The sequence below is a fragment of the Nicotiana tabacum genome, chromosome 19, assembly GCF_000715075.1.
Source record: "Nicotiana tabacum cultivar K326 chromosome 19, ASM71507v2, whole genome shotgun sequence".
NCBI classification, from domain to species: Eukaryota; Viridiplantae; Streptophyta; class Magnoliopsida; order Solanales; family Solanaceae; genus Nicotiana; species Nicotiana tabacum.
In genome coordinates this window covers 1,758,454-1,772,674 of record NC_134098.1, presented here as the reverse complement: position 1 = coordinate 1,772,674, position 14,221 = coordinate 1,758,454, and the positions used below count along the sequence as shown (strand labels likewise).

The following is a 14,221-nucleotide window of genomic DNA, read 5'->3' as shown; positions in this document are numbered from 1 at the left end:
CTTGGGGTGCACTGGTTCTGTTTGTGAAGAAGAAAGATGGTACTATACGGATGTGCATTGATTATAGGTAGTTGAACAAGGTTACAATCAAGAATAAATATCCTTTGCCGCGTATTGATGACTTATTTGACTAGCTTCATGGAGCGAGGGTGTTCTCCAAATTTGATTTGAGATCGGGGTATCACCAGTTGAAAATTCGGGATTCGGATATTCTAAAGACGGCATTCAGAACTCGTTATGGCCACTATGAATTTCTTGTGATGTCATTTGGGGTAACCAATACCCCAACAACATTTATGTATTTGATGAAGGATCTTAATTTGCGGCAGCGGGGGTGTATAATGTTGCTTAAGGATTATGACATTACTATTCTCTATCATCCCGGAAAGGCCAATGTGGTGGTCGATGCCTTGAGTCGTAAGGCGAAGAGTTTGGGCTGCTTAGCATACTTACCGGTAGCAGAGAGGCCTTTAGCCTTGGATGTTCAGGCCTTGGCCAACCATTTTGTTAGATTGGATATTTCCGAGCCGAATCGAGTTTTGGCTTGTGTGGTTTCTCGGTCTTCTTTATATGATCGCATCAGAGAGCACCAGTATGACGATCCACATATGTTTGTCCTTAAGGACACGGTTCAGCACGGTGATGCCAAGGAAGTCACTATTGGAGATGACGGTGTATTATGGATGCAGGGCAGGCTATGTGTGCATAATGTAGATGGTTTGCATGAGTTGATTCTCCAGGAAGCTCACAGTTCGATGTACTCCATTCATCCAGGTGCCGCGAAAATGTATCAGGATTTGAGGCAGCACTATTAGTGGAGGCGAATGAAGAAAGATATAATTAGGTTTGTAGCTCGGTGTCTAAGTTGTCAACAGGTAACGTACGAGCATCATAGACCGGGCAGATTACTACAGAGACTTGAAATTCCAGAGTGGAAATGGGAGTGTATTACCATGGACTTCGTAGTTGGGCTTCCACGGACATTGAGGAAATTTGAAGCGGTTTGTGTGATTGAAGATCGGTTGACCAAATCCGCGCATTTTATTCCAGTTGGTACTAATTACTCTTCGGAGCGGTTGGCTGAAATTTATATCCGCGACATTGTTCTCCTACACGGTGTGCCGTTGTCCATCATTTCACATCGGGGCACGCAGTTTACATCACAGTTTTGGAGAGCAGTGCAGCGAGAATTGGGCACACAAGTTCAGTTGAGTACAACATTTCACCCCCAGACAAACGGGCAGCTCGAGTGCACTATTCAGATATTGGAGGATATGCTATGAGCTTGTGTCATTTATATTGGAGGTTCTTGGGATATACTTCTGTCACTTGCGGAGTTTGCTTACAATAACATCTACCAGTCGAGTATATAGATGGCTCCGTATGAGGCATTATATAGGAGACAGTGTCGATCACCGGTTGGTTGGTTTGAGTCAGGTGAGGCTAGGCTATTGGGTACCGACTTGGTTCAGGATGCTTTAGAGAAGGTCAAAGTGATTCAGAAACGGCTTCGCACGGCATAGTCTAGACATAAGTGTTATGCCGGCAAGAAGGTTCGTGATGTTGTTCACATGGTTGGGGAGAAGGTTCTGCTCAAGATTTCACCCATGAAGGGTGTGTTGAGGTTCGGGAGGAAGGGCAATTTGAGCCCTCGGTATATTGGGACTTTTGAAATACTTAAGAAGATTGGAGAGATGGCTTATGAACTTGCTTTGCCACCTAGTCTATCAGGTGTTCACCAAGTATTCCATGTATCCATGCTCTGAAAATATGTTGGGGATCCGTCTTATATTCTGGATTTCAGTGCAGTACAACTGGGCGGTAATTTGACTTATGATGTGGAGCCAGTGGCTATTTTAGACTGGCAAGTTAGAAAGCTGAGGTCAAAGAGCATAGCATCAGTGAAGGTGCAGTGGAGAGGTTAGCCAGCCGAAGAAGCTACTTGGGAGATTAAGCAGGAGATGCGTAGCAAATATCCACACTTATTTGAGACTCCATGTATTATTCTAAACCCGTTCAAGGACGAAAGTTTGTTTAAGATGGGGAGAATGTAACGACCTGGCTGGTCGTTTTGAGTATTATAACCATGTTCCCCCATTTACTGCTCAATTTATACTTTATAGTTATTTTAAGACTTACCGGGTTAGTTGGTTAGGGTCTGGAAGGAATTCGGAGTAAAATGAGACACTTAGTCTCATAATTGAAAATTTAAGTTAGAAAAGTTGACCGGATATGGACCTATATGTAAAAGACCTCGGATCTGAAAGTTTATGATTCCAATAGCTCTGTATGGTGATTTTGGGCTTAGGAGCGTGTCCGAAAAAATTATTGGAGGTCCGTAGAGGAATTAGGCTTGAAATGCCGAAAGTTGAATTTTTGGGAAATTTGATCGAGGGGTTGACTTTTTGATATTGGGGTCAAAATCTGATTCTAAAATTTTAATAGGTCTATTATGTCATTTATAACTTGTGTACAAAATTTGAGGTCAATCGGACGTGATTTGATAGGTTTCGGTTTTTGTTTGTAGAAATGGAAAGTTTCAAAGTTCATTAGGCTTGAATCTATGTGTGATTCGTGTTTTTAGTGTTGTTGGATGTGATTTGAAGACTTGAATAAGTTCGTATAATGTTTTAGGATTTCTTAGTGTATTTGGTTAAGGTCCCGAGGGCCTTGGGTGAGTTTCGGATAGTTAACGGATCAAATATTGAACTACAACATCTGCTGCAATTTCCTTCTGCTGGAAATTCCTCCTGCCAGAAATCGAGCCCAAAAATCGAGCCCAAAATCAAGCCACGATCGAGCCCATGATCGAGGGCCACGATCGAAGGCAGGGTCTAGGACCAGGATCAAAGCCACGATCGAGCCCAGGGTTGAGGGCCACGATCGAAGGCAGGGTCGAGGACCAGGATCGAAGCCATAATCGAAGGCCAGGGTCGAGGGCCAGGATTGAGGGTCAGAATCAAGGCCCAGGATCGAGGCCCAGGATCGAAGGCCAAGATCGAGGCAGGATCGAGGCTGTCTAGGCAGAATTATAAAGCATGGGACTTCGCCCTGATTCGCCATTTTTGGCAAATTGGAGCTTGAGGAGAGGCGAGTTTTGATATATTTTCAAGGAAAATTTGAGGTAAGTTCCTTGTGATAATTTCTACTCCATAATATTGAATTATCATCGAATAATCCGACTAGATTACATTTTTTTTTAGGTGTAAATCGGAGATTTGAACTTAGAAATTTGGAAATAAGATTTGTAGATTTGAGGGTCTAGTTGAGGTCGGATTTTGGTAAAATTGGTATGGATAAACTCGTGGTTTAATGGGCTTTCGGATTTTGTAACTTTTGTCGGGTTCCGAGACGTGGGCCCCACGGGCGATATTTGAGCTAAATTTCGGATTTTTATGGAAAATTAGTATTTTCTTATGGAATTAATTCCAATAAATTTTATTGACTGAAACAAATTTTTTGTGACTAGATTCGAGGCTTTTAGAGACCAATTCTCGTGACAAAGGCATAGCGAAATAAAGAATTACGCGATTCGAGGTAAGTAACAGTTTTAAATCTGGTCCTCAGGGTATGAAACCCGGATTTTTGTATCATGTGATTACTTTGGAGGTGACGCGCATGCTAGGTGACGGGTGTGTGGGCGTGCACCGAGGGAATTGTGACTTGGTCCGACCCGTAAAACTGTAAAGTTGAATAATTTGTTGTTAGCTATATGCTCTCTATGTGTTGTGGAAATTTGACTATAAGACATGTTAGAAACCATGTTTAGGCTATATGTTGGTACTGTTGGGACTCACAGAGGTCGTGTACATGTTGAATTATCTGCTAAAGTGTTGTTTGGTACTCAGTCACAGTTTACTTGTTTATTTTATCGCAATCTCTATTGTTCATTATTGATGCATCATATCATCGTTGTTTGGGCTGATTTCATGATTATTGAGAGCCCAAGAGACTGGAGAGATTTATGACTGAGTGAGGCCGAAGGCATGATTGTGAGATATTGATACTATAACACGTGAGTTGTTCGTGCAACACGTGAGTTGGCCGTGCGGATTCAGATGTTGATACTATAGCACGTGAGTTGTCCGTGTAGCACGTGAGTTGGCCGTGCAGATCCAGATATTGATACTATGGCACGTGAGTTATCCGTGCAGCACGTGAGTTGGCCGTGCAGATTATAGCGCTTGGGTTGTAGGAGCCCCTCCGGAGTCTGTACACCTCCAGTGAGGGCTGGTACCCATTGAGTGTGAGTGCTGAGGGCTGAGAGCCGAGTGGTTGAGCGCTTGTGACAAGTTCAGTATCTGTTGTTTGAGAGGTTGTACTTGTTTTTCATTTGTTGTTGCACTAGTTGCTATCTTTTATTGATGTGAAATTCTCTGAAAGATTTTATATCCGGATCACATGAACTTGAACTGTATAAAAATGATTTGACTTAAACTTTTAGAATTGAAAGCATGTCTACTCTCTGCTGGAATTACTGAAAATGAACTGTAACTGTGTAGCTCGTCATTATCTTCAGTTCCTTAGTTATTATTGTTACTTGCTCAGTTAGTTGTACTATTACTATACCCCGTACTTTATGTGCAGATTCAGGTGTTTTCGGACATAACGGGTGTTGATTCTCTCGCACAGTTGATTTTTCAGAGATTCTAAGGTAGCTGTCGTGTTTCGCAGACCTTGTCTCTCTTTCCCTATCTCCTTGTTACTGTATTTGGCCTCAGGTTATCATAGACCGTATTTTTCAGACTTGTATTCATATTAGATGTTCATGTACTCAGTGACACCAGGTTTTGGGGAGTGTTCGTACCAGTATTTGTGGGATTTTGTATTGTATTTAAATATTATGTTTTTCAAACTTAAAGAAAATCGGAGGTTATTGATGTTATCGGCTTGCCTAGTATTGAGATAGGTGCCATCACGACAGGTCAGATTTCGGGTCGTGATATTTTCTCACAGATTCATGCAAAGATGTCTTACCCATTGTTAGTTCTGAAAAATGTGGAATAAAATAAAATATTAAAGAGATATTTTTAAAATGGATAAAAAAACATGAATAAGAACAGATAAATTAGAAAACATACATTGTTAATGCAGAGTGAAGCTTGAAAATTAGACAAAATAAAGAAAGGCAACAAGATTCAAAACTTACCCACAACTTGATTGTAGAGCAAATTTTTGAATTTCTTCTTTATTGTATAAATAAGAAAGAGATTTTGGATGATTGAAAGAGAGAAATCAGATATCAAAAGCTTTGGAAGAGGAAAGAATCTGCAATTTTGGGGGATAACAATGGATGATTGAAAGAGAGAAATCGGATATTAAAAGCTTTGGAAGAGGAGTGAGTAAGCGAGATTTTTGGGTTAGAAAGATTTTGGGTTTCTTACGGTGGGTAAGTACAAAGAGAGGTGTCTTACGGTGGGTAAGTACAAAGAGAGGTGATGATTTTGGGTATCAGCGGATTTCTTACGGTGAGTAAGTACAAAGACAAATGATGTTTTTGTAATCCTTTGAAAAATGAAGAGTGTCTTAAATGTAGAGGGATTATGTGTAACTGATACCCACTATCTAAGGTATGTTTCATTTCCTCCTTTTTATGGTTTTATATAAAACTAGTAAATATAGATATATAAAGTAATTAGCAAGGAACCTAAATAAAGATAGTAAATAAGTTTCTATTATAGTATAGCTAGGTAAAAATTTCATTTACTTTGTCAGGCACATACATGAATTAGCTTTGTAAATATGTAGAATCAAGTGTAGTATGATATAGTCATAAGCTTATCATATCATAAAATCTCATATCTCCTTCATTTGATCCAATAGTTAGATCAGAAAGGAAGATGATACTAAATTTTTGTGAGTCTATACTAAAAAAAAAAAAAAAAAGAGATTTCTTCAGTATGTAAAATTAAACCATAAAATACTGTAGGTGCAAACTCATATTACGTACGTGTATGATCAACTCGCGCAAAATTGTAGATTTGTATTAACAATGCAAAAGAAAAAGGGATAACTTTCTTTTTATCCAGGTTCTTTGAAATTATGTTATGTTGATTTATGGTTTTTTGATCCTGCTATGTACCATCTGTTTCTTCTCATTAAAAAAAAAGGGAAGAAAATTAATTGGGACATGTGAAAATATTTGAGCATTGGGTACTGTCGTAACAGATTCTTGGTCAAGTAATGCTTCCTTTATCTATTTTATCTATATGATTTATTGGTTTTTTCTTTTCTATTTGGATAAGGGTGGGTTGCTTTAGTGGTGAGCATCCTCCACTGCCAACCAAGAGGTTGTGAGTTCGAGTCACCCTAAGAGCAAGATGTGAGTTCTTGGAGGGAGGGAGCTGAGGGTCTATCGGAAACGGTCTCTCTATCCCAGGGTAGGAGTAAGGTTTGCGTACACACTCTACCCTCCCCACACCCCACTAATGTACGATGAATCAAATGGTTGATGTAGTTATCCAAAAGTGAGTTCTGAATATGACCAAATCCCATGATAGTGTACTGTTGAATGTATGAAGGATTCAAGTTATATACTTACATATATTTATAGTGTAAAGAATTTTTACATTATTAATTTAATCTTATATGTTATAGTAAATTATTTACCATTTGTTACAAATTACTAAAGTTATTTGTTATAGAAAGTTATCTGGAGAATACTATGCCCCTGCTCCTTATAAAGCAAACGAGTTGCGTGGTGCACTGACCTCTTTTTTTTCTTCTTTTTTTAAAAAGATTGATTCAATACAATAAGGAAACAAATCGTACATTTCCCTATCGAGACAACTTCTCAACGGATCCTTCGCGTACTAGGAATACCTTATTACTTAAAAATTGCTCTTTTACGACTCGGCATACCGACCAACTCAACCGATAGAGAATACTGATAGAGTCGGTCGAGTCGCATGGAATTACCAAAAAAACAAATTAAGAAACCGACCGAGTTCAAAAATTATTTTACTGATAGAGTCTATAGATAGTGTACCGAAAAATTATTATTTAATAAACTGATTGACGCAGTCGATTTCCTATTTAAAATAAATTAAACATTATATTTAGAAAACTGATTGAGTCGAACAATTTATTTGCTCAAATCTTCGATCAACTTATTAAAAAAATTGACCAAATTATGGATCGACACAATCGATAATTTAATTTTTTAATTAAAATCAACTGAGTCAGTCAGTCATTTTAGCGCGAAAATATGATTGAAGAGTATAAATTAAAATAATAAAAAGCTTTAGACCAACAAGCACATGTAATCTAGGGGTAGAATAGTACCCTGCTACGATACAAACCTTTGTTCGATTCCTTGCTGATGTATTTTAAAATTACATAATTTAGAAAAAATATCTGAGTTGGTCAATTTTTTTTAAAACGATAATCTCGGTCGATTTTTTAAAGAAGATTTAACTGGAATGGCAGCCCATATTACATATAAACTCAAAATAAACTTATTTTCTTTTTGTAATTCATTTTAACCACTGTTTCATTTTCTTCACTTTTTTAAGCCATTTAATTACCTAGTCAAAATTATAGGGATCTTGATTTTAAGTGGCATAAATTAAGGGATTATAGAAAGATTCTGTAAATATATGTACCCATCCAAAAAAAAGTCTCGTATCAATTTATGTCTCTCTCTTTGCATTCTCTCTTTGGTTCTATATATACATAGTACAATGAATAAATGCAACAATTTGGATATTATGGATGATGATTTTGAGTCAGATTTTTCAGATTCCAATGTGAATCTGAAACATGCAACTCCAAAATCAGCCGAAAAAAGGTGTACAACTTCTACTAATCGAAGGATCAGGTCCAAAACTGGCGATGGAGTCGCGGAAGATCCTAAGAATATCGATGTTGTTTCTAGAAAAAAGAAACGCATAGGCCATAATGTTCCTTTGGTTGTGCAATCAAAAAAGAGAAGGGCAGATAAGGGGAAAAAACGTCAATGTCCTAGTTCGTCCAAATTGAAGGTATTATATTCATAACAATGTGGAATATTACTGATGACAACGATTTTTGCTGCAACTCTCTTTTGACAGAAGTTATATAACTATATTATATACATAAATTATACACTATCCAATTTTATACATACATTATTAATTTGTAATTGTTCATTAACTTTAAAATTTTATTTTTATTCAGCTTTGGGATTTTTATATTTCTCGAGAGGATCATTTTCATGTCAAATAAACTTCACATACGAATGTGAAAGCTATTGAGTTTTTGAAAGAAAAATTGACCGATATGCAATTAAATATATTCCGTAGAACATGCTTTGGGCAATTTCTGGATCTTCCTGAAGTTGTCATCCAAAATCAATTGATTCACTCATTGCTGTTACGAGAGGTTGTATCAGGTAGAAGTGAAGAGATTTGGGTCAAAGTTGGCAGGATTAAGTTGCGATTTGGGCTTATGGAGTTGGGTCTCATGACTGGTTTGAAGTGTAATGGAGATGACCTTAAGGATTACGATTCCATTGCGACAACTCGTTTGTGTGATGAGTACTTTCATAGTTTTAATAAGGTAACTAAAGAGAGGTTGATTGAGTGTTTCAACAACAAGAGTTGGAAATGTGACGAGGACGTGCTAAAGCTTGCAATTTTATATTTTATTCATACTTTTCTGTTTTCAACCCCCACAAAAAATTTCATATCAAAGGGTTATTTCCATATTGTTGATTCTGGCGAGTATCAATCATTTCCACGAGGAAGAAAAGTTTTAGTAGCAATGATAAAATCGATGAAAGATACGTTGCGTAGGGAGGCAGGATCCTACAGATATGGTGGCTTACCATTGGCTTTTCAAACATGGTTTTATGAGTGTTGCCCATATGTGCATGAAAGAATTGCTAATCGAGTTTCAAAGAGATCGCCGCGAATTTTGAATTGGACCATCACAAGGAAGCCAACTCTTGATAATTTGTATGATAAAATTTTCAAGTTGAGCTCAGAACAGGTAATTTTAAATTTATATGTATATATTATCACTGGTTTTTAATAAATAATCTGTTGTAATTAATTTGGTGTTAATCTAGTTGTAATTATATACTTTGTGTAGTGCTCAATTTAGTTTTAACAGTCAATCTGGATTTAATGTATGTACTTTACACAGTATATATGAAATAATTATACATTATATTGTATATGATTACCCCATTATTGAGCAACTCATTCATGCTAAAGGAATTGGTTATTTTTGTAGTTGCAAATGAATAACATAGATTATGCATTGATTATACATAGTTATACATATATTATTCATACATTATACTTGTATTATACATCCTCTGGCTATAGTTACAGCTGAATAGCATTACCCCGTCACTGGATAAGCTGTCGAATTTGGATTTGCCTCACATTTCAACAATTGTAAATTTGAATGATGTTCCATCTCAACATCTACCTGAGCAACTGCCTGAAGATTTTCCTAGCCAAGATGATTTCATTAGTCCTACTCTCCCTAAAGATCTTCCGACTCAAGATGATGTCATTTGTCCTATTCCAGAAAGAAACACTTTCCAACCTAAAAGTAGGTTACAACCTACTAAGGATGATGTGAATTGGAGTGATGATATAAAACATCTATCCGACGACCGACGGACAGTCTGAGCTTAAACATGAGATTGCGTCACTGAGGAATCAAATTGGTATTTCATTTGACAATGTCTTTAAGGCATTTGAGTCATTGTCAGAGAAATTATAAGGAAAGTTTGCTCCGGAGGTTGTTTGCAATTGAACCTTTTTCATTTATTGTTGTGCTTTATTTGTATGACTGTAATAAGAGTTTTATTTTTATTTTTATTTGTTAAATAGTGAGACTTCGAAAATGGCCTTCATCACAAATATGATGTGCTTGGTCAAGGTCATGAAAATGGCTTCAATGGCGACGATGAAGTCAGGGACGAAGTAGTAGGAGGCAGTGATGGAGTATTTGGTATTTTTAATCAGTTATTTTTGCCTTGTATACATGCATTACACATTTATTAGTTCTAATTTTGTTCGTTTAATACTTTATACTTTTGTAGGATCTCCGATGTATGTCAATGAGGTTGTTGAGATAAATGGAGACCTGGGCAACAAGGATCATACAACTAACATCAACGAAGGAGCAAAGACTATTAGAGAGCACATGGATAAGCATAATATAGATGTTCATGACGGAAATGGAGATACAACTACAGATAGAGTGAAAAATGATCCACTTGCGGACGTTCGCGAATCACAAATGATCATATATATCGGTCCGGGGCATACATATCATGTCCTTGATGTCACACCGAAACAACTTACCAGAATAAAGCGTCCCGCTGCAAATGTAAAGTCACCATATGTGACTGATTTTGGTTCAGGAGACAACACTGGTGTAAGATATTACCTACATATAAACCCAACCACACAATATATACAACCATCAGTACACATTTGTTCAATAAAACCAGCAAGAATATATTGGCTGATTATGGAGAAAGATTAAAAATTACTTGTGTAGAATATATAGTTTTACAATAGTTTAGCCAGTTTGATAATTCATGAATAACCACACCAGCATTATCTATATTTGTCCACTTTATCCACCTTGCTAATAGAGTCAAAATCAGGAAACAGTGATTCGCTAATGGCTTTGAAGTCCAACATAGAAAGAGAATAATAGCTATAGTTATGAGCACTATGTAATCATTTTCATTATTTGTGTATAGTCACTGTATAAAAATATATCATAATCTGATAGAAAATTCTACGAGAAACAAAAACTAACTTGCTGCATCTTGTGTACATGTCGTAATCACTGTTCCCCTATATGTTGATTTAAGAAAGCTACCATCAACGACCACAATTGGTCTACAACAATACCACCCCCTTATTGAAACATACAATGCTACATACACGTACATGAAACATCCATCCTCTGATTTATGTAGCTTAGTCATTAATCCCGGATTTGTGCGCTTCAACATATACAAGTAGCTTGGTATCTTCCCATACGAATTAGTAGGATTTCCTCTTTAACTATTTGAAACGCCTTTTCCTTAGACCTCCATGTCGTCATGTAGTTCAAGTCAACGCCATAAGTTTTTTTCATATCCCGAATTATGTCTCCTGGAATGTATACCGACTTTGGACTTTCAAATTTATCTGCAATCAGCTTACCAATGGCCAATGAATTGACGTGACGCAGTGATATCAGTCTTTCCTCTGGTGGGCAAGTGATATCATTTACACAACAACTCTACACAATTAAACACACATTATACCTCCAACGGATCTACCCTCAACTAGAGTTGGAAAAAGAATCATGTAATGGTGAGGATGCAAGGCAGGTGTTACAAAGTGCAAAGGCATTGGTTGAACCTGTTTGGAAATGTTATTTATCTGATGATGGGAGGAATTCCTTTGAAGAAGAGTAGGTTGCTTTCTCATCTTAAATATGACTAGTTATCGAACACGAGTCGCATTTATGCATATATGAATATGCTTCAGATATTTTACCATATATATTAGTATCATTTATACACTAATTATAGGTGGTTAAACACACATTATACGCTCAGTGAAATGATAATGGACTTTATACACAATTATACATGAATTAAACAAAGTTATATATAAATTATACATAGTGTAAAAAACAGAGGTATCACTCAAATCTAAAAAATTATACTTAGCTACATATTAATTGCGTTTGCTACATATGCAAACAAACCTCGTTGCAGATGATCTTTCCACCTTAAATTGAAAATTTCCTCGCATTGCGTGGTTCTTCAAGACACTCATCAATGTTTCTTTGCCCTTGTAAACTTGATTTTCTGCAAATTGTTCATGTAATGGGTTGTTAATTACACCAATCTGATCTATTTGTGTACCTTCATAATCTTCCCCATTTCCTGTAGTTAGCATCTCAATGGTATGTGGTACATCTACATCATGTATAATCTCATCACATACTTCATACAATGGTTTGGAGCAAGTACCAGAATTTGGATTCTCCTTCAACACAATACACAATGGGTATTGAGTGACATCGGAGTTCAATTTTATCAAATCGAGGTAAAATCAAAGGCTCTTATCATTGTCTATGCCCATTGGGTGGATATTTATCTTTTAAGGAGTATTTCAGTTCCACTGAAAAATTCGGGCCGATATTCAGTTGATTGTTGATTTCATCAACAAACTCTGAAAACCTACAATCTGCTCGGACCTGAACTCCATAAACATTAAAATTGCAAAATTTGTTTTCACTATCCCACTCCCCATTATACTGAATCAAAACTTTAACATATTCCATGACTGGTTTGCAAGTAGTTTGCCGCTTCTCCTCCCCCAATTTGTATCAATTTTAGATATGAATCGTTAGATAATGTCCTCTTATCCACGTATTTTGTATATCTTGGAGTCGCCCACTGAATCCGTTCACTATCCATGTCTTCGTAATTGTAGGAGCGAATATTTCTCCTTATTTTAAGTTATTAAGGGATTTTACCTTTTGTTTTTATCGGAAGATCTAATTTATTTGGCTATAATATTATAGGGCTAGGTGTAGAAATCTTTTTAGGGTTACGCAGAGTTGACAATATTAGTGGGCTGGCTATTCGTGTTTTTATCCTTTTTAAATTGTGTTTTGTTCGAGCGTTAGAAAAAACCAGTATAATTAAACTTCATTACATTACATCAACTGCCTCGGTCGATTTCTATTACCAACTACTAGTTTTCTTTCTAGCCCACCTAATGCGATTGATTTTTGGTTGGTATTGTCACACCTCCTTTTTCCCGAAGGGGTATGGGAGTTTTTCCAATTAAAGCGACATTAATCGAAATGAGATTATTTATTTATTTCAGAGTCGCCACTTGGAATATTTATGGTGTCCCAAGTCACCGGTTTATTTTAAATCCCAAATCGAGGAAATTTGACTCTATTTATGGCATGCGAACACAGAAGACCGGGTAAGGAATTCTGTTAACCCGGGAGAAGGTGTGAGGCACTCCGAATTCCGTGGTTTTAGCACGGTCGCTCAACTATTAATAATTGGCCTAATTATCTGATTAATACATATTTATAACCTATTGTGCATTTTAGCTTTTTAACCGCTTTTAATTATTTATGGAGTTTATTTGAATAAGTCGCGCTGTCGCGCACTCATTGGTTTTTGTACACATTGCGAATCGCGCCACGTGAAACGTACCCGCGATTTACAACGTGTTGATTTTATTATTAACATTTGAAGTTATAGTCGAGTCACGTGAAACGCACACTCAAATGGGGATTTGCGTATCATGACTATGTCACGGGAACCGTACCCATAATCACGATGATTTATTATTAATCGCACCTAAAGCACACTACGATTGTTCATGAATTATTTATTTTTTTCTAAGGTTAATATTGTAAGATCAAGAGTCATGAATATTGGATTGGTTGTGGAGAAGATGTATAATTTTAACTATTTGGATTTAACAAAAATTGCATTCTTTCAATTAACGATACTAATGGCCTATTCCTGACGGATGGGCACTAAACATTTTGGAACCCAATCCCTTTTATTTTGTTCTTGACACTTATGAATAACTCTGTAGATGAAACAAACCCATCACAATAACTAAATAATTAATTCAAACTTCACGTTCTAACTAGCTACAGAAGCAATTACAACTTCTGTCTTTCTATTTCCCTAGAAGATTCACAATTCACAAGGAGGCAACTATCATTAATCATACAGCTCAAAACAGAAACCACTTGGAATAAGTTTAATCCTGTAAGTTCATCTTAAGCATGAATCACTGCTTTTAGGAAGCGGGTTCTGTCAACAGACCGTATCAATTTAATCAACCATTACTTAACAATTTTGACATTTAATTGAAACATGTATTACATCATCAGATATTCATCAAAGAAGGAAACTTAGGCAGATTTGGAAACTAAACAGACCAGATCTAAAAGATCAATCACCCACTGAATATGAACGACTAATATTTTATTCCCAAACTCGAAATGAAGGATAACAGATGAAAATCCACATACCTAAATAGTAGAAAATGAATGAACTCAACCAAATAAAGGTCTGAAATTGTAGAAATGAAACTCAGTAACTTGAAGCAAACGTGTCCAGCAGCAGTCGACACCGATTTGAGAGTTTAATCTTTCTTAAAAACCCAGGGATTAACCAACAAAATCAACAGAAAACCAAATAGCTCTTTGACCCTGCAGATCTATG

The 14,221-nt window shown here is 36.6% G+C and overlaps 1 long non-coding RNA gene across 1 annotated transcript; it reads left to right on the top strand.

The window, feature by feature from the left end:
- The first annotated feature begins 7,658 nt into the window (after positions 1-7,658).
- On the top strand, positions 7,659-10,596 carry LOC142173354 (uncharacterized). Its single transcript, XR_012703119.1, has 3 exons — positions 7,659-9,735; positions 9,828-9,948; positions 10,040-10,596. It is a non-coding gene; the product is annotated as an uncharacterized LOC142173354 (long non-coding RNA).
- The last annotated feature ends 3,625 nt before the right edge of the window (positions 10,597-14,221 follow it).